At 44.3% G+C, this 24,846-nt stretch overlaps 1 long non-coding RNA gene across 6 annotated transcripts in view; it reads right to left on the bottom strand.

The window, feature by feature from the left end:
* LOC135233069 (uncharacterized) overlaps window positions 1-3,149 on the bottom strand; it is a 39,214-nt gene extending 36,065 nt beyond the window's left edge. For 5 of the 6 annotated variants that reach the window (XR_010323748.1, XR_010323747.1, XR_010323751.1 and 2 more), the window contains exon 1: window positions 669-3,149. This is a non-coding gene — a long non-coding RNA (uncharacterized LOC135233069). The remainder of the gene's footprint in view (window positions 1-668) is intronic. The other variant, XR_010323750.1, reaches the window with a different exon arrangement.
* Window positions 3,150-24,846: the final 21,697 nt, after the last annotated feature.

Here is a 24,846-nt window from a genome sequence, read left to right on the forward strand (position 1 = left end):
AAGACACAAGGGAAGGGTGACTAGACCAAGGGCCCACAGACAGGTGAGGTTTAACAGGTGACCAAGCCTCCCAGATTCTCCAGAAAAGCTACGACCCCAAGTCTTTTACACCTCATGCCTCAGAAATTGTCAAAATGTCCCCCAAATCAAATTTCAGCTACAAAATGTTCTTTCCCAAGCTGTCCCCAGGCCCTCAAATAGCATAGAAACCCTTTGAGAGACCCTCAGTCCAGATTTAGTGTTCAGAAAATACAGCCACCAAATGTGTAGACCCTTCCATAAAGACCTGGCCTCATTCCAGACTCCTTTTACCCAGCAGGGGAGAAACCTGGTTTCTACTGCTCTCCAGACACACATGAAGGTGGTCGGGGCTGGGCCCACCCCACTGTAGGCCAGGCAAACCCTGCTGTGCCAACAGACTTGGCTGACACCCAGGCAAAGTGGACAAGCATGAAACGATGATGCCTGGCCCTCAAGGTGCCCATCCCTGTGCTGAAGCTAGTGTGAGCAGCCTGAGGAGGGCAGCCCTAGGTCCCTGCTGACCTCTGGGCCTAGCTCCTCACACCAGATCCCTGCCCATCTGGACTTGAACATACCTCAGCCCTGGTGGTTATTAGAATAGTGATGCCATAAATATGGTTTTAGTAAAAGGAAAGAGTTTCTCTTACTTGGGGAGAGGCGATGGGGGCGTGACAGGGTCCAGCCAGAAAATCCAACTTCTGCCTTTTTCGAGACAGGTTTGTGGTTGTTGTTAGCTGCTGTCTTTAGTTTGCTAGGGCTGCTGTAACAGGAATGCCACAGTGGGTGGCTTTCAAGACCAAAACTTTATTTTCTCACAGTTCAGGAAGCTAGAAGTCCAAATTCAGGGTGCAGGGGGGTAATCCTTGTTTCAGTTTCTATAGCTGGGCATTTCTCTATTTCCTGGAGACCTTCAGGTGGCATCTGTCTTGCCCCATTTGTGCTTACTTCTCTCTAGCCTAATATGCTCTTCTTAAGTCTTCAAGGCGGTTAAACTTAAGGCACACTCTACACTGGTATGGTCTCAATAACGTAACTAAGAAAACCCCATTCCCAAATGGGATTACATCCACAGGTATAGCGGTGAGGATTCCGACACATATTTCGGGGGACACAGTTCAACCCATAACAGCTGCTGACTCATGGCACAATGGAACGAAACGTTGCCTGGTCCTGCGCCATCCTCATGATAGTTGTGGATTGGACAATGTTCTACTGTGATCCACAGGGTTTTCATTGGCTGATTTTTCAGAAGTAGATTGCCAGGCCTTTCTTTCTATTCTGTCTCAGTCTAGAAGCTCCACTGAAACCTGTCTACCATAGGTGACCCTGCTGGTATTTGAAATACCAGTGGCATAGCTTCCAGCATCATAGTAACATGCAAGCCACCACAGTACAAGAAGCTGGTGGCCTTTATCTTTACCCTGAGGGTAATGTAGTCTCTACCTCATGGAGTCACTGTGAGGGAGTCAATTACATGTGGAGCACACAGCAGGCACACACACACACACATATACACACACACGCCCTCATGTACCCGCACTGTGAATAGCTTTTAACGAGCATAGCTTTCAGGCCCTCAGAGCCAGCAGAGTCCTGACAAGTCACCTAGTCACACAGTCCTGACAAGGAAATGGTGGCCCAAGGGGAGGCCACGCTCACGGCTCCTGGCAGAGTGGACAGCCCTCGGCCTCCTCCTCCGTCACTGTGCGCTGTCCTGTGTTTTCTTCATTACACCAGTTAATTAACAATGTCAGGAAAGACTATTTAATCTATCAGCCTCCTATTACAGGAAGGAAACAATTTTAAAACAGCATCTAGAAATGGCCACTTAGGGTAGGTGGGCACAATGATACTCAGCCCCCACTTCCCCAGCCACATTTCCATAAGGGGTTTTTTGAGATGTGTGTGGGTGTGTGTGTGTGTGTGTTTAGAAACAAACAAGTCTGAGTCACAATTTAAATCTAAGGAAGGGAATTTTCAAGCGAGTCTTTTCAGTTCCAAATCTGTGGGCCCAACCGACTTGGGCCATCTATTTACTTTGTTATCCAGTTGCTGGCCCGAGAGATGAAATATGGGAGTAGAGAGAGGGAGGAAAAAACCACCATGTGTAAAGAAATGAGGAACAAAATCCCCCATCCAAACAAAAACAAGTAGGTCTCGCCACAACTTCCTCTTCCTCGGCTGCCTGTCGCCACACCTCACTTCAGCTGAAGTAAACACACAGGCGAGGAAAAGGCAACTCACTGAGCGCTGTACTTCCCCACACACGGCTGGTTCCTGGAGGGGACGCAGGCGTTTCCCAGCCTCGGCTAAGTGGCCAGATGTTTTCCTCATTAAGACCTTCCTGGGGCAGAAATGAGGCTTGACTATTTAATGCTCTAGTAGATTAGGAGTCGTTTTTTCGAGGCCTGGGAACTGTCTCCTTTCAGTTGCCTTGAGAGATGAAACTCTTAACATGTACTCTATCTAGTACATAGCATCATCCACGAAACACGCTTGCCAGGAATGCTCACCCTGAATCCAACCTCACTGCTCAGCCAACTTGCAGTTTACAGGAAATACTAAAGATAGAGGAATAAGCTAAGCGACACCAGCAAGAAACAATCACTTAAATCCAGAACATTCTCCACGACAACTGTTTGGGACTCTTCAGTCAATCTCATGAGATGAAAAAAAAAGTAGGAGGTAGTGTTCTAGACCAAAAGGCCACAAACTCACTATCAAACACAACGTGTAAACCAAGATTACACACCAGGTGCCATGGAGTCAACTTTGATTCACGGCGACCCCATGTGTATCAGTAGGACTGTGCCCCACAGGGTTTTTAATGTCTGACTTTTCAGAAGGAGATCACCTGAGCCTTCTTCTTAAGTATCTCTAGGCGACTCAAATCTCCAACCTTTCAGCTGAGCATGTTAACCATTTGTACCACCCAGGGACTCCAAACCAAGATTACAAAACCAGAAAACCAGACTGTTACTGTTGAATCAATTCCAACTCATGGTGACCCCAATGTGTTACAGAATAGAACTGCTCCACAGGATTTTCTTGGCTGTAATCTTTACAAAAGCAGCTCTTTAGGCCTTTCTTCCACGGAACTGCTGGGTGGGTTCAAGTCACCAGCCTTTAGGTTAGCCACTGATCTCAAATTGCTTATGCCACCCAGGTCCAAACCAAGATCAGATCCTAGTTAAAACAACATCAAAACAGTTGTAACTGACATTCTTGTGGCAATTGGGAAAATTTGAATCTAAACTGGATATTAGATTAGGTTATGGAGTCACCAATATTTTCTTAGGAATTGTATAGCTATTGTCGTTATAACAGAGAGCTTCCTTACTATTGGATGCAGGCAGGCTGAAATATTTACGGATAAAGTGTCATGAGGTCCATAACTTACTTTTAATTGGTATGGGCCTTCAGGGTGCCCATCCCTGGGCTGAAGCCAGTTTGTATGTATAGATACACAGAGATGAAGCAAAGATGATGGATATACAAATATGCATTGTATAACTCTTTCAACTTTACAGTGTTTGAAAATTCTCATATTAAAAAGCTCGGCAAAAAGGGCTTTCATTGACGGTGACGAAAAAATTTGGAAATGGAGAGTGGTGATCGCTGCCCAACATGGTGAATATAGCTAATGTCATTGAATTGTGCACGTAAAACTGGTTACAATGTTTTATTACATATATTTCACCACAATAAAATTTTTTTTTTTTAATTTTTAAGTGTTGAATTTTATCAAATAATTTTTCTGCCTCTGAGGAGTGATCGGACATGGTTTTTCTCCCTTAATTTGTTGTTGTGGTGAATCACATCAATAGATTTCGTAATGTTAAGCCAATCTTGCTTTCTTGAAATATGCTCAACTTGGTCACGATGGATTTCTTTTAATATATTGTTGGATATATTTTATTTATGATTTTAATCTGTATTCATAAATGAGATTGTGTAAGAAAAATTTCCTCCTCACACTGTTCTTGTCTGATTTGGGTTTTAAAGTTATAATGATAACAATTTTAAAAAACCTAACCCATTGCCATTGAGTCGATTCCCACTCATAGCGACCCTGCGAACTACTGACTCTTTTTTCTAGAGCCTTTTGTTTAATTATTTAATATCTGTAAAATCATTTAGGTCTCATTCTTCTATCGTTGTACAATTTTAACTATACTATCTATTTAAAGTCTCCTTTTTTTTTTTTTTGCCTATTCAGTGTTTCTACTCCTTTTTCAAATCAGCTTTATTAAATTTTTTCTTGAAAATATTCTATCCGACCTAATTTTTCAAGCATATTCACATTTTACAGCATTTTTTTATTAAGTTTGTAGTCTCTGCAGCTACATCTTAGTTTTATTCTTAACGTTTTTATTTGCTCATCATGTCACCCTCTGTTTTTTTAACCAGTTTGCCACAGGTTTGACTGGTCTCTTCAAAGAATCATCAACTTTGTCTTTTTTATCCTTTCTATTGAATCTTTTTTTATTGTGTTGCTTTCTGCTCTGATTTTTAATATTTCCTTCTTTCTGCTATCTTTGTTTTTACTGTTGTTCTTTAACATCTTGAGTTAAGAAATAATTCAGTAATATTCTGTCTTTAAGGCTATAGTTTTTCTTTATGTATCATTTTAGCTGCCCTCTACAGATGTTATGTAATATTTTCATTATTAAATTTTGAGTATTTGCAACATCTATTAGAATTTCTTCTTTGATACATTATTTAGAAATACAGTGTTCTAAATTTTCTTACATACGGAATTTTAGAAGTTATTTTTCTGTTTCATTTTTGGTTACTAAATAAATGATTTTCTTTGTGTTGACAACATTCTTAACCAAAGTTAGTAAGTTTTAAAAATTGTTAAATTAGGCATTTTTTCTAGTAATTTAATTAAAAAATTGCCCCTCCGCACCACTAGCAGCAGTGACATCATGTTTTGTTTTTTGTTTTTTTTAATCAATTGCAAAGCGAAAAGGCAAAAGGTTCTGCGGTATACAATGTTCATTACAAATCCTAAATAAATTGTTGGTTCCTGAAAAAGAAAGTCTGAGGAAAGAAAAAAAATTAAAGAAAAATAAAGACAGAGAAAACCAAAAGAATAAAAATAAAGAATAACTATTTTTAAAATTAAAAATTTTTTATAAGTTGAGGAAATTTTATTCTAGTTAGAAGATATGCATTCTACTTTGTCTTCCGAAAAACGTAATTGAGAAAATATTGCCAGGATGTTTATACCAAAACTAAAATCTGTTGCCATTGAGTCAATTCTGACTTATAGCGGCCCTATAGGACAGAACAGAACTGCCCCACAGGGTTTCAAGGCTGTAAATCTTTATGGAAGTAGACTGCCACATCTTTCTCCCACAGAGTGGCTGATGGCTTGGAACCACCAGCCCTTTGGTTAGCAGCCGAAGCTTAACCGCTGCATCACCAGGGCTCCTTGGTACATGACAAAGCTAGTACTAAAGGAAAAAGGAAAGGAGAGCAGGGGAAAAGTAAAAAGCAGGGTAGTGGTGACTTCTCAGGGGAGGGTAGGGGAAGAGCAGAGGCATAAATGGAAGCTGTCAGTTCTCTGGCCCTTGGGTTGTGTGGAGGCTTCACGGGTGTAACATGGCTTTCATAAATGAATAAATGAAATGAATGAGGACCATGCACGGGCCAACAATCCAAAAACCAAAAACATCAAACCCGTTGCCATCAAGTCAATTCCGACTCATGACGATCCTATAGGACAGAGTAGAACGGTTCCCTAGGGTTTCCAAGCACCTGTTAGATTCAAACTGCCGACCTTTTGGTTAGCAGTTGTAGCTCTTAACCACTATGCCACCAGGGTTTCCAGACAAACAATAGTGGCTCAAATTTCAAGTAAAATAAAATACCGTCCATTTCCTCTATTTGGTTACTGTGAGTGTGAGTGATGAGAAAATGTTCACGTCAGAGTCTTCAGCCCTCTGGATATTGAAATAAAACAATTATACTTATTCTGGGATGTTTCAATTTATCTGTTTAGCCCTGGTGGTGCAGTGGTTAAGCGTTCGGCTGCTGTCCAAAGGTCTGCAGTTCGAATCCACCAGCCACTCCTTGGAAACCCTATGGGCAGTTCTACTCTGTCCTATAGGGCCACTGAGTTGGAATCGACTCACTGACAACGGATTTAGCTTTTTTTATGGGCTGTTTCGATTTATCTGCTCATTCATTCATTGCACAAACTGCTATGTGCCAGATACGTAGGTACACACGTACATATTTTATAACGTCAAACGCTGTGAAGAAAAACAAAGGGGCTTGGGAGCAGCGGGTCTAGCCTTTTGCCCTAGGGCCTGGGGAGAGGTCTCCTCCAAGGTGCCCTTTCAGCGGAGACAGGACGGAGCTGGCAAACAGCCATGTGACCTGGCAGAGCAGCAGTAAGCACAGGAGAGGCAGGAGGGCACTTCTGTGTCCAGGGAACAGAAAGAGGCCAGAGCAGGTCGAGTGAAGAGCAGTGGAGAGCGATTATGGGTCAGAGAGGGTTTTGAACCATGGTAAACACTTCAGATTTGGTGTGTTGGAAGCAACCAGCTGGTTTTGAACAGGAAGAGATATATCTGCTTTGCACTTTTCAAGATTAACAGTTGAGTGCTGTTCTCGAAAGAGTGACCAAGCCGGTTGCTGTCAAGTCAACTCGGGCTCACGGCAGCCTGTGTGTCAGAGCAGAACCGTGCTCCGCAGGTTTCCAATCGCTGGCTTTTCAGAAGCAGATCACTGGGACTTTCTTCCAAGGCATCTCTAAGTGGACTGGAACCTCTATCCTTTCGGCTAGCAGTCAAGTGTGTTAAACTTTTGCACCACCCAGGGGCTTCTGAAAATAGTGAACCAGAACACTATTACACCCACAAAGGCAGGGGGGATATTCGAAATACAGTGCAACTTTCAAGACAAGCGCTCCTGTCCAGGCAGAGCGAACACTGGTCCTTGAACAAGAGCCAGGGGCCTGAGCGTTCTTACAGGGCAGGTGTCTAATCCTCCTGGATCTCAGTGAGGTCTCCCAGGTCAAGGAGGGCTGGGGCAGGAAGCATTGGAGGGCTCAGGGGAGTGCCTATTTACCCACCTGTACGGAAATATTTTAATATTTTAACGAAAGAATGGATAAACACACAGCTGTGTAAAGATATGATGAATATAAATAAGAACAAAGCATGTCTCTATTGAACTCTGTAATTCAGCCAAGATAGACCTGAAAGTTTAAGGTAACCCAATCAGGGTCATCAATGAGCAGCTCTACTTCTTCCCCAGCTCCCTTTGTCCACGAGCGATTCAGGAATAGTCTGTCTTTAGCCCAGCTCATGCACACAATCAACAGTTACTGAGCTCCTAGCACGTGTCAAACACTGTTAGTACTGCGGCTATAACGGGGAACAAAACAGGCAAGGTCATAGATCTCACCGGGTGCACATTTTAATGCAGACGGACAATAAACAAACAGGCATAAAGGAAATTTCAGCCTGAAGAAACAAAAGCTCTTGGTGAAATTGTGACTGGGATACTGGGTAGATACTTTAGATTCGCGAAAGAAATCAGAAAGAAAAAGATAAGATCAAAGAACTGGTTACTGCTGCATTCCCAGGCCCCAGAGAAGTGCCCACACATGGAAGGTGCTTAATAGATATTGGATGAAAGGTAAAAAGAATGCTGTGGAATATTACTGTATTTTTATGCAAATAGCACACACTTTCTACATTTGTTTGACAACCACTCCCTACCCCTGCAAGGTATTTTCATAAGCGCTGGGTCATGGATTGAAATATGTCCCCCCAAAAATGTGTGTATCAATTTGGCTGGGCCATGATTCCCGGTATTGTGTGATTTTTCTATATGTTGGAAATCCTGCCTCTATGATGTTAATGAGGGAGGATGGATGGCAGTTGTGTTAGTGAGGCAGGACTCTACAAGACTGCATTGTGTTTTAAGGCAATCTCTTGAGATATAAAAGAGGAGTGAGCAGTGAGACAGGGGACCTCATACCACCAAGAAAGCAGTGCCAGGAACAAAGCGTGTCCTTCGGACCCGGGGCCCCTGAGTGGAGAAGCTCCTAGTCTGGGGGAAGATTGATGAGAAGGGAAACAGAGAGAGAAAGGTTCCCCTGCAACTGATACCCTGAATTTGGACTTCAGCCTACTTTACTCTGAAGAAATAAATTTCTCTTTGTTAAAGCCATCCACTTGTGGTATTTCTGTTATACCAGCGCTACACACACACACCCAGTGCCCTCGAGTCGATTCCGACTCATAGTGACCCTATAGGATGGAGTAGAACTGCTCCATTGAGTTTCCAAGGAGCATCCGGCAGATTCGAACTGCTGACCCTTTGGTTAGCAGCCATAGCACTTAACCACTACGCCACCAGGGTTTCCATACCAGCACTAGATGACTAAAACATGCCGCTCTGCCAATTTTTTTTTATTGGCAAACAAACATGGAAGATGCGCACTAGTTGCATAAAAATACGGTATTCAGGCATTAACAAGAATCAGGGGTACCTGTACCACCTGTATAGAGAAAGAGCTGGAAGAATATCTCCTGCATGGTTAATGCTGGGAGGGGAGGAGAAGTGGGCTTGCACTTTTTACTTAATATACTTGCTTATTGTTTACATTCTAAGGGTACAACTCATTTTGAAATAAGACTTTTCAAAAGATGCATACATTGATTATCTGCATCAGGAAAAGTGACCTAAAGATGGAGTGTGGATATTGGTGGATAATACCTGTCTTAGGCTGGGTTCTCTGGAGAATCAAAACTAGTGAAGAGTGTATATATACATATATACAGACAGAGAGACAGAGATATAAAAAAAAAAAAGAGAGATATAGCTCAAGAAAATGACCCATGTGGTCATAGAGGCTGCAAGTCCCAAGTTCTTGGGTCAGGCATCAGGCTGGAGGCTTCTCCTGACTCATGTAGCTACAAGGGCTGATGAATACAAGATCAGCAGGCAATATGGCAGGCCACTGGCTCAAGCTCCAAAAACTGGAGGTCAGGTGATAATGAGCTGGATGCTAGATCCAGAGCAAACCGGTGAGCTTTGCCAGAACATTCATATACATATAATGGATGCAGGCCACATCCCTGAGGAAACTCCCCTTAGAACTGATTGGCTGATCACATCAGATCACATCATGGAGGATGACTACATCATTGCATAACTTTCAAATTACATCATTACATAACTGCCAAATCACTGAGAATCATGCCCTATCCAAGTTGACATACAGAATTAACCATCACAGTCCACCCCTTGTCAACTTGTCTGTGATGCTGGAAGCTATGTCACTGGTACTTCAAATACGAGCAGGGTCACTCATGGTGGACAGGTTTTGGCAGAGCTTCCAGACTAAACACACTAGGAAGAAGGACCTGGCAGTCTACTTCTGAAATGATTGGCCAGTGAAAACCTTATGAATAGCAGCAGAACGTTGTCTGATATAGTACCAGAAGATGAGGCTCTCAGGTTGAAAGGCATTCAAAATATTACTGCAGAAGACCTGCCTCCTCAAAGTAGAGTTGACCTTAAGGATGTGGATGGAGTAAAGCTTTCAGGACCTTCATTTGTCGATGTGGCATGACTCAAAATGAGAAGAAACAGCTGCAAATTTCCATTAACAATTGGAATGTGCAATATAGAAAGTACGAATCCAGAAAAATTGGAAGTTATCAAAAATGAAATGGAATGCATAAAGATTGATATCGCAGGCATTAATGAGCTGAGACGGAGAGGTATTGCCCATTTTTAATTGGGCAAAAATATGGTCTACTATGCCAGGAATGACAAATTGCAGAGGAATGGTGTCGCATTCTTTGTCAAAAAAATTTTTCAAGATCTATCTTGAAGTACAACACTGTCAGCGATAGGATAATATCCATACACCTACAAGGATGATCAGTTAATAAGGCTATTGTTCATATTTACCCATCAACCACTAAGATCAAAGATGAAGAAACTGATGATTTTTACCAACTTCTGCAGTCTGAAACTGATTGAACATGCAATCAAGATACATTGATAATTACTGGTGATTGGATGTGAAAGCTGGAAACAAAGAAGAAGGATCAGTAGTTGGAAAACATGGCCTTGGTGATAGAAATGATGCTGGAGATAGCATGATAAGATTTTGCAAGACCAACGACTTCTCTTTTTTCAACAACATAAATGGTGATTATGCATGTGAACTTTGCCAGATGGAATACCCAGGAACCAAACTGATGACATGCGTGGAAAGAGACAATGGAAAAGCTCAATATAATCAGTCAGAACAAAGCCAGGAGCTGACTGTGGAACAGACCATCAATGGTTCATACGCAAGTTCAAGTTGAAGCTGAAGAAAATTAAAGCAAGTCCACAAGAGCCAAAATACAGCCTTGAGTATATCCTACCTGAACTTAGAGACAATATTAAGAATGGCCTTGATACATTGAGCACAAATGACCGAAGATCAGATGATCTGTGGAATGACATCAAGGACATGATGCATGAAGAAAGCAAAATCATTGAAAAGACAGGAAAAAAAGAAAAGGCCAAAATGGATGTCAGAAGAGACTCTGAAACTTGCTCTTGAACACAGAGTAGCTAAAGCAAATGGAAGAAATGATGAAATAAAAGAGCCAAATGGAAGATTTCAAATGGCAGCTCAAGAATACAAATTATTATAAGGAAATGTAAAAAGACCTGGAGTTAGAAAACCAAGAGGGAAGAACACACTCGGCATTTCTCAAGCTGAAAGAACTGAAGAAAAACCTCAAGCCTCAAGTTGCAACACTGAAGGATTCTACAGGGAAAATATTGAATGACACAGGAAGCATCAAAAGAAGAAGGAATGCACAGAGTCACTGTACCAAAAAGAATTGGTCGATGTTCAACCATTTCAGGAGGTAGTATATGATCAAGAACCAATAGTAGTGAAGGAAGAAGTCCAGGCTGCACTGAAGGCTTTGGCAAAAAACAAGACTCCAGGAATTGATGGAATGCCAACTGAGATGGAGGTGCTCACTCATCTATGCCAAGAAATTTGGAAGACAGCTAAAAGAGATCCATATGTGTGCCCATCCCAAAGAAAGGTGATCCAACAGAATGCAGAAATTATTGAACAGTATCATTAATATCACAAACAAGTAAAAGTTGCTGAAGATCATTGTAAAGTGGTTGCAGCAGTCATCAACAGTGAACTGGCAGAAATTCAAGCCAGATTCAGAAGAGGACACAGAACCAGGGATATTGTTGCTGATGTCAGGCGGATCTTCGCTGAAAGCAGAAAACACCAGAAAGATGTTTACCTGTGTTTTATTGACTATGCAAAGGCATTCAACTGTGTGGATCATAATAAATTATGACTAACATTGTGAAGAACGGGAATTCCAGAATACTCAGTTGTGCTCATGAGGAATCTGTACATAGACCAAGAGGCAGTTGTTTGAACAGAAACGTGGTTTAAAGTGATGAAAGGTGTGTGTCAAGGTTGTACCCTTTCACCATACTCATTTGATCAGTATGCTGAGCAAATAATCCAAGAAGCTGGACTCTGTGAAGAATGGGGCATCAGGATTGGAAGACGACTCATTAACAACCTGCTTTACACAGATGACACAACCTTACTTGCTGAAAGTGAAGAGGATTTGCAGCACTTGCTGATGAAGATCAAAGACTATAGCCTTCAGTATGGATTGCACCTCAACCTGGAAAAAACAAAAAGCCTCACAACTGGACTGTCATGGATTGAATTATGTCCCCCCAAAAATGTGTGTATCAACTTGGTTAGGCCATGATTCCCAGTATTGTGTGGTTATCCCCCATTTTGTGATTGTAATTTATGTTAAGAGGATTAGGGCAGGATTGTAACACCACCCTTACCAGGTCACCTCCCTGATCCAATGTAAAGGGAGTTTCCCTGGGGTGTGGCCTGCACCACCTTTTCTCTCTCAAGAGATAAAAGGAAGGGGAAGCAAGCAGGAGTTGGGGACCTCACACCACCAAGAAAGCAGCACCAGGAGCAGAGCGTATCCTTTGGACATGGGGTCCCTGCGCCTGAGAAGCTCTTCAACCGGGGGAAGATTGAGGACAAGGACCTTCCTCCACAGCCAAAAGAGAGAGAAAGTCTTCCTCTGGAGCCGATGCCCTGAATTTGGACTTTGTAACCTACTTTTTTTTTAACCTACTAGACTGTGAGAAAATAAATTTCTCTTCGTTAAAGCCATCCATTTGTGGTATTTCTGTTATAGTAGCACCAGATGACTAAGACATGGACCAATAAGCAATATCATGATAAATGGAGAAAAGACTGAAGTTGTCAAGGATTTCATTTTACTTGAATCCACAATCAAGGCCCATGGAAGCAGCAGTCAAGAAATCAAATGATGTATTACATTGAGCAACTCTGCTGCAAAAGACCTCTTTTAAGTGTTAAAAAGTAAAAATATCACTTTGCAGACTAAGGTGCACCTAACTTAAGCCATGGGATTTTCAGTTGCCTCATATGCACGCAAAAGCTGGACAATGAATAAGGGAGACAAAAGAATTGATGCCTCTGAATTATGGTTTTGGTGAAGATCGTTGAATATGCCCTGTATTGCCAGATTGAACAAGTCTGTCTTGGAAGAAGTATAGGCTGAATTCTCCTTAGAAGCAAGGATCGTGACACTTAGTCTCACGTACTTTGGACATGTTATCATGAGGGATCAGTGCCTGGAGAAGGATGCCATGCTTGGTAAAGTGGAGGATCAGTGAAAAAAAAGAGGAAGACCCTCAACCAGATGGACTGACACAGTGGTTGCAACAAGGGGCTTGAGCATAACCTGATGTGAGGATGGCACAGGACCGGGCAATATTTCATTCTGTTGTACATCAGGTCACTACAAGTTGGAACAGACTCGAAGGCACCTAACAACAACAACAACAACAGTGTCCTTCAGGGAGGTTCCAGAAAAGGGCTGTAGTGCTGCCACTGTTCACTTTCAAGGGTGCCTGCATGTTGCACAGAACCATCTGTAAACCAGGCACGAGTTTTCTCTTCTTCAGTCAACTGATCATAAGGAACTCCCCATGAGGCCATAGGTGCAGACTGGAAGAGGGCAGGTGTCATGGATTGAATTGTGTAGCCCAAAGATATTTGTCAACTTAGCTATGCCATGATTCCCAGTAGTGTGTGATTGTCTACCGTTTTGTCATCTGATGTGGTTTTCCTAGGTATTGTAAATCCTACCTCTAAGATGTTAATGAGGTGGAATTAGTGGCAGTTATGTTAATGAGACAGGACTCAATCCACAAGATTAGATTATGTTTTAAGTCAATCCCTCCTGAGATATAAAAGAGAGAATTGAGCAGAACCTCATACCACCAAGAAACAAGAGCCAGGAGAATAGTGTGTCCTTTGGACCCAGAATCCTTGTGCTGAGAAGCTGCTTGACCAGGGAAGATTGATGACAAGGACCTTCCCCCAGAGCCAACAGACAAAGGCTTCCCCTAGAGCTGGCACCCTGAATTTGGACTTCTAGCCTCCTATACTGTGAGAGAATAAATTCCTCTTTGTCAAAGCCATCCACTTGTGGTATTTCTGTTACAGCAGCACTAGATGACTCAGACAGCAGGTAATGTGACAGGAGTGGAGACCCTGGGCATTTTGGCCACTTCCTCATGCAACCTACTGGTTCCTTCAGGTCCTGCTCAGGCCCGATCTCATACATACCACTTCCATTTAATGAGGGAGAGCTGCTGTGCATGTCCAGATTTATGGCTCTTTGGGTCAGACAACACCCAGTTCATGATGGGCAGCTCAGACCACAGGGTGACTTGGTGGCCCATGGTTAAGCATTCAGCCTCTACTAGGGCCCAGTAACAAGCCGAATGCTGTTTCTCAAAAGGAGAGTAGTTATCTGCAGAGGATGGCAGGGCTTTGCTCCAAAATCCTAAGGGTCTGTGCTGTGATTCACCAATAGGGGCCTGTCAAAGACTCTAAACGGCATTTCTATCTGCCGCTGACCCTTCAAACACCACTGGATCAGCCAGATCATATGGCCTATGTGGCAGACCGGCTTGCACCGCAGCCTGAACTTGTTTTAAAACGTTCTCTTGTTCTGGGCCCCACCCAACCACTGGCAGCTTACTGAGTAACTTGATAAATAAGCCAGAGTAGCACACCCAAACGAGGGATGCATTACCTCCAAAATCCCAAGAGACCTCCTTTTTAATTGTAGGAGGGACCAGATGTAACAAATTATCCTTTACTTGAGAAGGAGTATCTATACATGCCCCATACCACTGGACTCCGAGATATTTCACTGAGGTGGTGAGCACCTGAATTTTTATGGAATTAATTTCCTACCCTCTATGAGTTGGAATCGACTCGATGGCACTGAGTTTGAGTTTTTCAGAGCACACAAATGTTTTACCAATAAATCCAGAGTCACTGACACTTCTTTCTTACTAGGTCCAATCAGATAATGTTATCAACGTAATGGGCCAGTGTGATGTCTTGTGGAAGGGAAAGGCAATCAAGGTCCCTGTGGACTAAATTATGACATAGGGCTGGGGAGCTGATAGACCCGTGAGGCTGGATAATGATGGTGTATTGCTGGCCTTGCCAGCTGAAAGTAAACTGCTTCTGGTGTTCCTTTGAAAAACAGAATCAAGAAAAAGTCACTAGCTGTATCAATAAATCATACCAGATATCAGGAAATGTATTAATTTGCTCAAGCAATGAAATCACATCTGGAACAGCAGCTGCAACTGAAGTCATCACTTGGTTAAGTTTATAATAATCCACTGTCATTCTCCAAGATCCTTCTATTTTTTTGCACAGGCTTAATAGACAAGTTGAGTGGAGATGTGGTGGGAATCACCACCCCTGCATCCTTCAAGTCCTTGATGGTGGCCCTAATCCCTGCAATCCCTCCAGGAATGCAGTATTGCTTTTTGGTTTACTATTTTCCTAGGTAGGGGCAGGTCTAATGGCTTCCACTTGGCTTTTCCTACCATTATAGACCTCACTCCATTTGTCAGGAACCCAGTGTGGGGGTTCTGCCAGTTGCTGAGTATATCTATTCCAATTATGCATTCTGGAACTGGGGAAATCACTACAGGATGGGCTTGGAGACCCACTCAACCTACCATGAGATGGACATGAACTAAGACTCCATTAATAACCTGACCTCCATATGCCCCCACTCTGACTGGCGGGCCACAGTGATGATTTGGGTCTCCTGAAATTAGTGTCAGTTCAGAGCCAGTATCGAGTAATCCCCCAAAAGTCTGATTCTTTTTCCCAAATGAACAGTCATTCTCATAAAAGGCCATAGTTCCCTTTGGGGAAGGCTGGGAGAAAGATTAATAGTATAAATTTTTGGCAGAGTAGTGGGGTCCTTCTTCAAGGGACCCAGCTTCCACTTCATTCAAGGGGTTGTGGGTCTGTAAACTCACTCAAGGCTAGGAATTGATGGAGGGGCTTGACTGTCTATTCTGGTGATTTGAGTTAGATTGCCATTCACTTGACCGAGAATTATTTTGCTTGTACAGATCAAGTAAGTATTTAGTAGACTTCACATCTATTTCATTCCTAGGGACACCATGACTAAGTAGCCAATGCCACAAGCCCATAGGAGTCAGACAATTCTGATTACTACTTTGACTCTGCTGTCCATTACAGTAACCACACCCACCTCGTCTTTGTCAATCTACTGCTGCCACTTGACCCCTACCCCACAGGGTCCAATCAACCCCATTGTAATTAGGCGTCTTAATTCAGCTGGGGCAGTACCCACTGTCAAATCTGATTTACATAAAATGGCAATCATAGCAGTTTTCAAAGATGCTGGGGCTCCCTTCACAAATTTGTTCCTCAGCGTTGTGGTAAAGGTGTGTCCTCTGGGAACCCCATGTGTGGTTCTGTGGGTCTAAACATATAAACCCAGTTTAACACGCCAATTTCTCTAAGCCTTTTGATTCCTTCTTCTACAGTATACCAGGGAAGGTCTGGTACTTCAACTTGATTTAGTGTAGGCCACCGCATATTCCACACTTCAGAGAACCAACCAAATAATCTATTAGATCCTTTCCTAACCTCTCAAGCTGAAAGATCAAATGAAGAATCTGTGCTTAGTGGTCCCATATGATATATGCTCAGACTGATCCAACTTTTTATATTCCTTGCACTGTTATCCCATACCTTTAATAGCCATTACCCACATATATTCCCCAGGTTTCTGACTGTACTTATTAGAAAAGTCAAGAATTTCTTTTGGAGTGTAGCATACCTCCTCCTGGGTCACACTTTGTCATTTATCTTTTGGGGCTTGCTGGGGCTTAAGTCTAGGTATAAGTCTAGAAGCCAAAATGCGTGGTGGGGGTGGGTCCTGGGACTATTCAGCAATGTCCTATAAAGCATCTACCTCAGGCAATGCCCCAGGCAATGACTCAAACACCACCCCCGGCTATAGCTCAGACAAAAGCTCTTCAGACACAGCTGGGTTAATCTCATCAGCTGGGTGGAGGGGATAATGGTTTTACTGTGGAGGGTGGCTCAGCCAACAAAGATGGAGTAACCTCTTCAGATGGGAGTAAGAGGGCTGGTTCTGTTGGCAGGACTGATTCAACAGAATTTAGGAGCTCAATGTCCCCAGCTTCCTGACTATCTGCCATCATGTCCCATCCTAAGTTTCAGGATCCCATTTCTTCCCAATCAATACCCTCACTTTAACTTCAGACACCATTTGAGGTTGGGAATTCAGCTGGCATTATAATTTAGCCACTATTATGATAAGACTCTGGGTTTGGTTTTTGCAATACGAGCTCTGTGACTACAAGAAATAAGGCTTTCTCTCAGAGCACAAATGACAACTTTGAGGTCTTTTATGTGGTACTTGAATTGTAACTCTGAAGCCCTGAGCTCATTTCTGTCTTTCACCACTTTGTCTAGCAAAAGTAGGACCAACCAACCAACTTTCCTATACTTCTAATTCTGATAAAACTGCAGAAAAATATCAAATATGTGATCATCCAGAGCCTTGCTTCTCACCAGTAGGTCACTGACCTATTGGTGGTGATATTTTCATATTAATATTGCCCCCTTTACTACTGGAAGCATAGCCGTCAGCACCTGTAAGACTAGTCAGACTTTAGAACCAATTTAAAAAACTCACCCTTATGATTCTGTTTCTCTGGAATCACTCTTGGTACCAAATGTCATGGGCTGGGTTCTCCAAAGAAGCAAAGCCGGTGAAGCATATATACACACAGAGAGAGAGATTTACCTCAATGAAACGGCTCATGCAATTGTAGAGGCTGGCAAGTCCCAAGTCCGCGCGCGGGTCAGCTGTCAGGCTGGAGGCTTCTCTTGACTCACATAAATGTAGCGGCTGGCTCACAGGTCGTGGAAACTGATGAATCCCAAGATCGGCAGGCAATATGGCAGGCTGCTGGCTCATGTCCCAAGAATCAGAGGTCAGGTGGCAATGAGCTGGATACAAGATCCACAGCAAGCAAGACAGCTTTGCCAGAACATCCATGTATGTATTGGATGCAGGCCACATCTCTGAGGGAACTCCCCTTACGACTGGCTGGCTGATCATACCAGATCACATCATGGAGGATGACTACATCATTACATAACTGCCAAACCACTGAGAATCATGGCCCAGCCAAGTTGGCACAAAACCTTAACCATCACAGTGCCCAATACAAGGGCACTTTACAGGTGATAACTCTTCCAACATTTGGGCAAAGGTAGCTCATTCACAGGCAGTGCTACCAGCCAGGCTCCGTGATACTTCACTGGGTCTCTTGTGTGTCCAAGGAAATCCGTGTGTAGAGCATGTTGCTTTTCCAATGCATGCGTGTTATCTCAGAAGCAAAGGGCAGAAAGTGTAAAAGTGGAGATAAAGGAGAAGTATTGCATCCTGGTGGTGCAGCTGAAATCCCATGCCAGGATGTGCTGGAGTTTACGGAGGAAAATTAGAGACACTGCCTCGACACACTCTCGATCCAGGGAAATTTCTTAACGGTTTACAACAAAAAGAAGAACCGGAAAGGATGATGCTACCCTTTCTTGTTTTATACCCTAAAGAGACTTGCTTCTCTTTGGGAATTTTGCAAACCTGAAACAAAAACATCTGTACTGATGTTGTGTAACTATTAGAAAACTGAAAAACAAAACCAAAGACAAACCAGCTGCCATTGAGCCAACTCTGACTCACGGCAACCCCACATGTGTCAGAGTAAAACTGTACTCCACAGGGACTTCAAGGGTTAATTGTTCAGAAGTAAATTGCCAGGCCTTTCTTCTGAGGTGCCTCTGGGTGGACTTGAACCTCCAACCTTTTGGTTAGCAGCTAAGCGTGTTAATCTTTTGCATCACCCAGGGACTCTAGAAAACTAGCAAGCATATCCTAAATTTTCCTGGGCAGTGTTGGTCCCAGAGCCGCACCATGCATGACTGCACACAAAACACTGGAAGGTGGGATGCCAGCAGAAGAGATCCTGGGGTGAGGGCTCCCTGAGGCCAACAGGCAGATCAGGTGACTCAAACTCCTAAAGGACGCTGTCATTCTCAGTGCACTAATGGGAGTGGGAGGGAGAGGTGATCAACATGTATGTGAATCAGCTTTCAAGTATTTAATTTAATGAGACAAGGAAAATGAAGTTTCTTTAAAATTCTTCCTTGGTATTAACTTCTGTCACGAAGCAGCCTAGCGTAATTGGTAAGAGTGAAAAAGTGATTATGGAGACTTAAGCTTATTTATCACAGCGACTGCACCTTTACAAAGTGAGTTTTATGGTTCTAAACCCTCCACCAGAGCAGGCCAGCCCCAGAGCACGGATTATAGTCTTTTCATGAACTATGACTACCTCTAATAAGCCCTGGTAATAGGGTGGGTGGCTGGGGAAGAGAGCAGGTAAACCAACAGCACAATTCGGGGCTAACAGCTCGCTCTTTTGCCCATTCTCGTCCGCTCCTGGCTTATCGTGTTAGAATCATTTGGTGCAGATGGTGGGAGGTCGAGGTGCCCTTAGCTCATCTTGTCTAACCTGGGCAAAGGACCTGCCCAGAGCCACACTGTCAGTTAACAGCAACACCAGATTTCAACCCCAGCCCTGTGGTGCCCAAGTCACTGGTCTCTTTCATCTTCAGCAAGGTCATCAGAAAGAAAACGGAGCTGCATCTTGGGAGCCCAAAGTAGACATGTTCCGCAGCAGCAACCCTTTGTCTCTTTTCTGTGTTCCTTACTGGTTTTTCAGGTTCCCTGGGTGGTGCCAATGGTTCATGCAAGTTGGCTGCTAACTGAAAAGTTGGAGGTTCAAGTTCACCCAGAGGCACCTCGGAACAAAGTCCCGTGAAAGATCACAGCCACTGAAAACCCTATGGAGCATGGTTCTACTCCGACACACGGGGTCGCCATGAGTTGGAGCTGACTTGTCGACAACTAGTTTATTGGTTTCCCATTGTATTAGTGATTGTCGTTCGTCTTCTCTACTCTTTCAGGGTCTCAGTATTTGAAAGGCAGGCTCCAGACCTCATTTCTCTCCGATCACCCCGGGCTTACCGGAGAACACTGTGTTTAGCGCCTGAGCATGACTTTGTTCAGTGTAAGAAATAACTCTCCACATTAGTAACCAAGGTCACCGCCATACTTTAGAAGTCAATTTCCTCCGCTAAAATACAAGACAGTAAAAGTCAAGGGAGTGTTTGGATGTTCACAATGTGCCGAGCTCTTCTGGGTTCCAAAACTGAGGGAAAAACACAGACCCAGCCCACAAAGAACTTACAATCAAGGGAGGTGAGAGAGCAATTTTTCTTTTCATTTTTATATTTTAAAATGTTAAAATAAAGGCACAGAAAGATAATAGCACAAACACCCAAGTACTCATGACCTAAACACTTAAATGACATATTCACTTCACCTCTCTCAACCCAAAACAAACAAATAAAACCATTATTATAGCCGGCTAGGAATTGTTTATAATCCTGGACTGCTAGACCAGTAATTCAGCCCCATTTTCCCTTTAGAAAAATATTCAATTAGGAGAGCTAGGGGAGGCAGGGGCTGGAAAGAGGGCTGTTGAAGTCCTTCAAATAAAAAGACCTGAAATATTTTATCGAGCACCTTTTCATAATTGATTTCAGATCCCTCCTCTCCCTTACATCTGGGAAGGGGTGTGGTTAAGAGGCCATGAGACTGACAAAAGGGGTAAGGCAGGCCAGCAGCAGTGCCCCATCCAGGGACCCCTAACCAGGCTTTGGAGCGAGGGGTAGGCTAGGCTGGATGCCCCTCCAGTAAGTTCCCTCAGAACCTTTGGGAACACCATGGCTATCCTGGCCACATGCGTCCTCCCTGCTTCCCCACCCCCAAGGCCATCGGCCACTCCTCATTCATCCTAGTCCTGGAGCCGGCAGGGGCATGTGTAGTAGTTCGTTGTACTTCGAGGAGAAATTTTGGACATTCATTTTCCTTCAAGTTGTCTGTTTTTCCACTTCACAAACGGGAACTGAGTCGTTTTAGCAGGCAGATTCCATCCAGAGAAGATGTCTCTCGCAGTACAGCTTCTGGACCAGCTGCAGAGGTGGCATCTGGTATGTGGCTACAGTCACCTTCTGTTTTTTTTTTTTTAAATGCTGACACGCAATTTTTTTTTTCTGAAAGCAGATAACACCCAATTAGCTCCCAAGAAGTCCAGGAAGTCCAGGCTACATCCAGGGCTGGGGAGAGTGTAGGTTGGGACTGTGATTCTATTTGTGCTGCCCCAAGCTGCATCCAGCTCCAAGCCATCCCTGGATGGCTCAAATCGTTAAGCGCTTGGCTGCTAATGGAAGGGTTGGAGGTTTGAGTCCACCCGGAGGTGCTCAGAAAGCCTGGTGATCTACTTCCGAAAAATCAGCCACGGAAAACCTTGTGGAGCAATTCTACTCTGACACACGCAGGGTTGATCTGAGTTGGAATTGACCTATTGACTTGATGGCGACTGTTTGTTTTTGTTTTTAAACTGGTCATTTGGCAAGGTGTTTTCTGTCTGCTATCAGCACTTGGGGCAACACTGCTGATTCCTCTTTCCATCTTGGGACGCTCTTGGCAGGCAGCCTCACAGGCAGTGCCGAGGCACATGCTGGCGGAGGCAGCTGGAGCCGTTGTTTCACCCACCCTTGAGCAGGCCAGGGCTGTCACGATTAATGCGTAGCAGACATGCTGTTTACGAGCTGCTAAACGAGGCTGAAGAACAATAACAGCAGGGCAACACAACTACAGGCTACTGGTTTTGTCTGTGCCCAACTTAAATTAAGTTGCAGAGGATAATTGGAGACATGCAGGCCTAGACAGAGTCAGCTCGCAACGTGGCAGGGTAGATCTGTATTCTTTGTTAACTCGCCACATACAGAACTATTCGTGGCTGTCCACGCAGGTAAGGAGGCTCATTTTTATTACACATGGGTTCTGAGAACCACCACAACTTTTATTCCCAACTCATGGACAAGTGGGTAGGTGATTTCTGTAACATCTCATAGTGATTATTGAGCTTCTTTCTCTCTCTCATCTTTTTTTTTTTGGCCATGGAAGAGCCCAAATACCCTACAGCAATGGCTTTCAAAGTGTGGTCCCTAACATCAGCATCACCTGGGAATTTGCTAGAAACGAAAATTCTGTCCCACCCAGACCTGCTGCAGCAGAAACACTGGGGGTGGAGTGTAACACTCATTTTTTAAAGTCCTCCAGGGGCTTCCAAAGATGCAGAAGTTTGAGAACCACCGCCCGAGTACATAGAAGAACAAGCAGTCAGCTGGTAACTGAAAGGTTGCTGGTTTCGACCCACTCGGGGGCTCTGGGCGATCTGCTCCTGTACAGACGGCAGTTCTACTCTGTCACATGGGGTCACTGTGTCAGAACTGACGCCAAGGCCCTCAACAACAACAACCGTATTGTATACAGTGCCCAGCACCACCACCATCCGCTGCCGCCCAGGCGTGGCAACCCCATGTGTGTCGCAGCAGAACTATGTTCCACAGGATTTTCAATGGCTAATATTCTGGAAGCAGGTCACCAGGACTTCCTTCCAAGGTACCTCTGGGTGGACTCAAATAGCCAACCTTTTGGTTAGTGTCCTAATTCCACACTCCAGGAACTGTGTACATTTTGAACTTGGAAAGGTGAAAGTCCTTGGCCATGCACAACACCCCTCGTCCATTTCTACCCACCTTAGTCACCCCACACCAAGCCTGCTCCTTTCCTCTATTGTCTCTGTACCTGCCGCAGCCCCGCCTGAATGCTCCACTACTCTGGCCCCCCCATCACAGGCACTCAGTAAGGAACACAGGTGTGATGCCTGTAAAAGGTATACAAGGAATCTCCACATGCAGGATTAAACTGGAGGGCAAAGGGACCCCTTTCAGAACCTTTATTATGTAATTTCCTGGATATACTCCGACTTGAGGAATATCTCAACCTACATACATGCAAAGATTAGCTTCTCCTAAGCTGGCATTTTATTATTGTCCATTAAAACAGAAGGCGATTAAAAAAGCATTTTTTAATTAAAAAAAAAGTTATTAAATGGAGTAGGAAGTAACAGTATCCGTTAATCTTAGGAAGTTTTTTTTTTGAACCCCCGAATAGCTTCCTGAACATCAAGCATTTCCACGAAGCTAGCCAAAGTAACTTAATTACAGGCTTCATGAGTAAGTGCTTCCACAGAACTCTCAAAGGAATTGTCAGGATCCTTACATAATATAGGGTTTGGAGGTTCCACACAGGAGCCTATATACCAACCCTTTTATCTTAATGCACAAAGGTGTCCCAAAGAGAATGCAATGAGTTAAACACCAAGGGGAGCCAGTCTGGCTCAGGGATGAGGCAACTGCCTGGAGGCTGTGACTTCTGTTGCCTGCACCCCACCTGCCCGGTCCTGGCCCCCAAAGGGTTCTGCTCAGGATACAGTGGCTCCCAGGGACATTCCTGGGCAGTGGAGCACTCTCACAGGCAGTAACATCACAGCTCATCGTCCAGAACACTCGGCGTTGCTACTGCTCCTCAATGCTCTTTCTTCTGTTTCCGCACAGGCAGAAAACCAGGTGGGCATTGCAATGTGGGAGCCTTCTGGAAGCTGGGTCAAGGACAATGCAGTGCTCAGACATCTAAGCAGCAGAGCCTGACCCAGCATCACCCCAAGCCTTCAAGCTCTTATACCCTTGGGGTTATCTCCTCTCTGCTAAAACATGGTGGCCAGACTCCCTGAGGTCCCTTCTAGCTCAAAATCTCTAATTATTTGTATACTGTTTCTCTGCTCTCTAAGACCTTTTCACTCAAGACTGTAATGCCCACGTAGAAATATTTAAGTGGCGATGAAGAAAAGTGGAGGGGAGAGTAGGGCACAAGGGAGCAGTCTCTGAGTGGCAGCCTGAGGCAGGGCCAGATGGACACTGGAGGGCAACGGGGGTAGGGGGCAGTGTGTGCACACCCCCACACCACCTGATGCAACTCCACATGCTGGGGATCTGTGCAAAGCACATGGGCAGGACTACAGATGGAGAACTGCATGCCTCTTGCCATCAAGCGCTGGGCCTGCAGAGCAAACCCAGGCTGTCAGTCACTGTTCATAAATCACATACTGGGCTGTTCCTTAGTATCAATGGGAGTCTGACCCTTGGACAATTTGATCAGGCCACAGGCCCTTTTCCCAGAAAAAGTAACACGCACACATACAACATCTTGCATTTAGAGAGGTTTCGAGCCCTGAGGAACACAAGTACATAAGAAGAACATGGCAGTGGGAGATTGGAGTCATAATATGGGTAATAAAGTAGGCCTGTGGGGACCCATTAAGGGTAATTCCAATTCAGAGGCTGGGGCAGTGTTCCTGGAAAGAAGGCAGGGGAAGGGAAGGGTGGGGCCGAGAAGCCCACTCAACTACTGTGTCTTCATCTACAGAAACTGTCATCACATCTACCTTACAGGCGGGTGCTGAGACTAAAGAAACGCAAAGTCCCTTAACATGGTAGGTACTTCAACACTTCAAATGTTGATTCCCTTCCAGTTTTCCTACCTGCCCAGGTCCCTCACTCCAGACATCTGCTAGACCCGTGACTACATGCAGGCATTGTTCTAGGCTGTTGGGCCACAAGGCCTACGGCCCAATTTCTGCCTTCCAAAGGCTTCCAGGCAGTGGGCAGAGAGAGACAAGGCAAACCAGTTTTCCCACTAGACAGAGGGACTCCAGGGCAACCCCTCTAAATAGGACTTTGCAAGGGACAAGGCAGGGTCAAGGATGGGAAGCCAGAGAGAAGGGGCATTCTCACGACTTAGTCTTCAAGCTGTCCCCAGAGGCAGCCTTAGCTACCTATTAAGGGCCAAGTGGCCTTTTCCTGTTCACCCTGCCACAGAACCACCAGGTAATATCTGCTCCTCAGCATGACTATCTCAGCTCCTCCTCCCCTCAACAGTTTCCTATCCCATTCTCGATGCAACAAATCCCGTTACTATGAATCCCCATTACTACAAATCCACCTAAGTACTCTTGATGCCCACAATCTTACCCGGCCTCTCTCATGAGGCAGCAACAGGGCTGGTCTTACATCCCTGGGAAGGGACAGGGCTGCTGTCTCCTCCCTAACACACTAATTTTGTCAGGGCCTCCTCCCTTTTCATCCGAGTCTTCATTCTACTTACTGAAAACTACATACCTTTGGCATGGGTGGCAACACTCATTTGTCATTTATACACTAAGGGACAAACAGGTCTGTGGACAGATTTAATCAGGGGTATAGGGTGTTCTGATTGGCTGCTTTCATTTACCCCGCAGGACTAGGATGTAGGACTGTGGCAA

This window comes from Loxodonta africana, chromosome 13 (assembly GCF_030014295.1).
Source record: "Loxodonta africana isolate mLoxAfr1 chromosome 13, mLoxAfr1.hap2, whole genome shotgun sequence".
Taxonomy (NCBI): domain Eukaryota; kingdom Metazoa; phylum Chordata; class Mammalia; order Proboscidea; family Elephantidae; genus Loxodonta; species Loxodonta africana.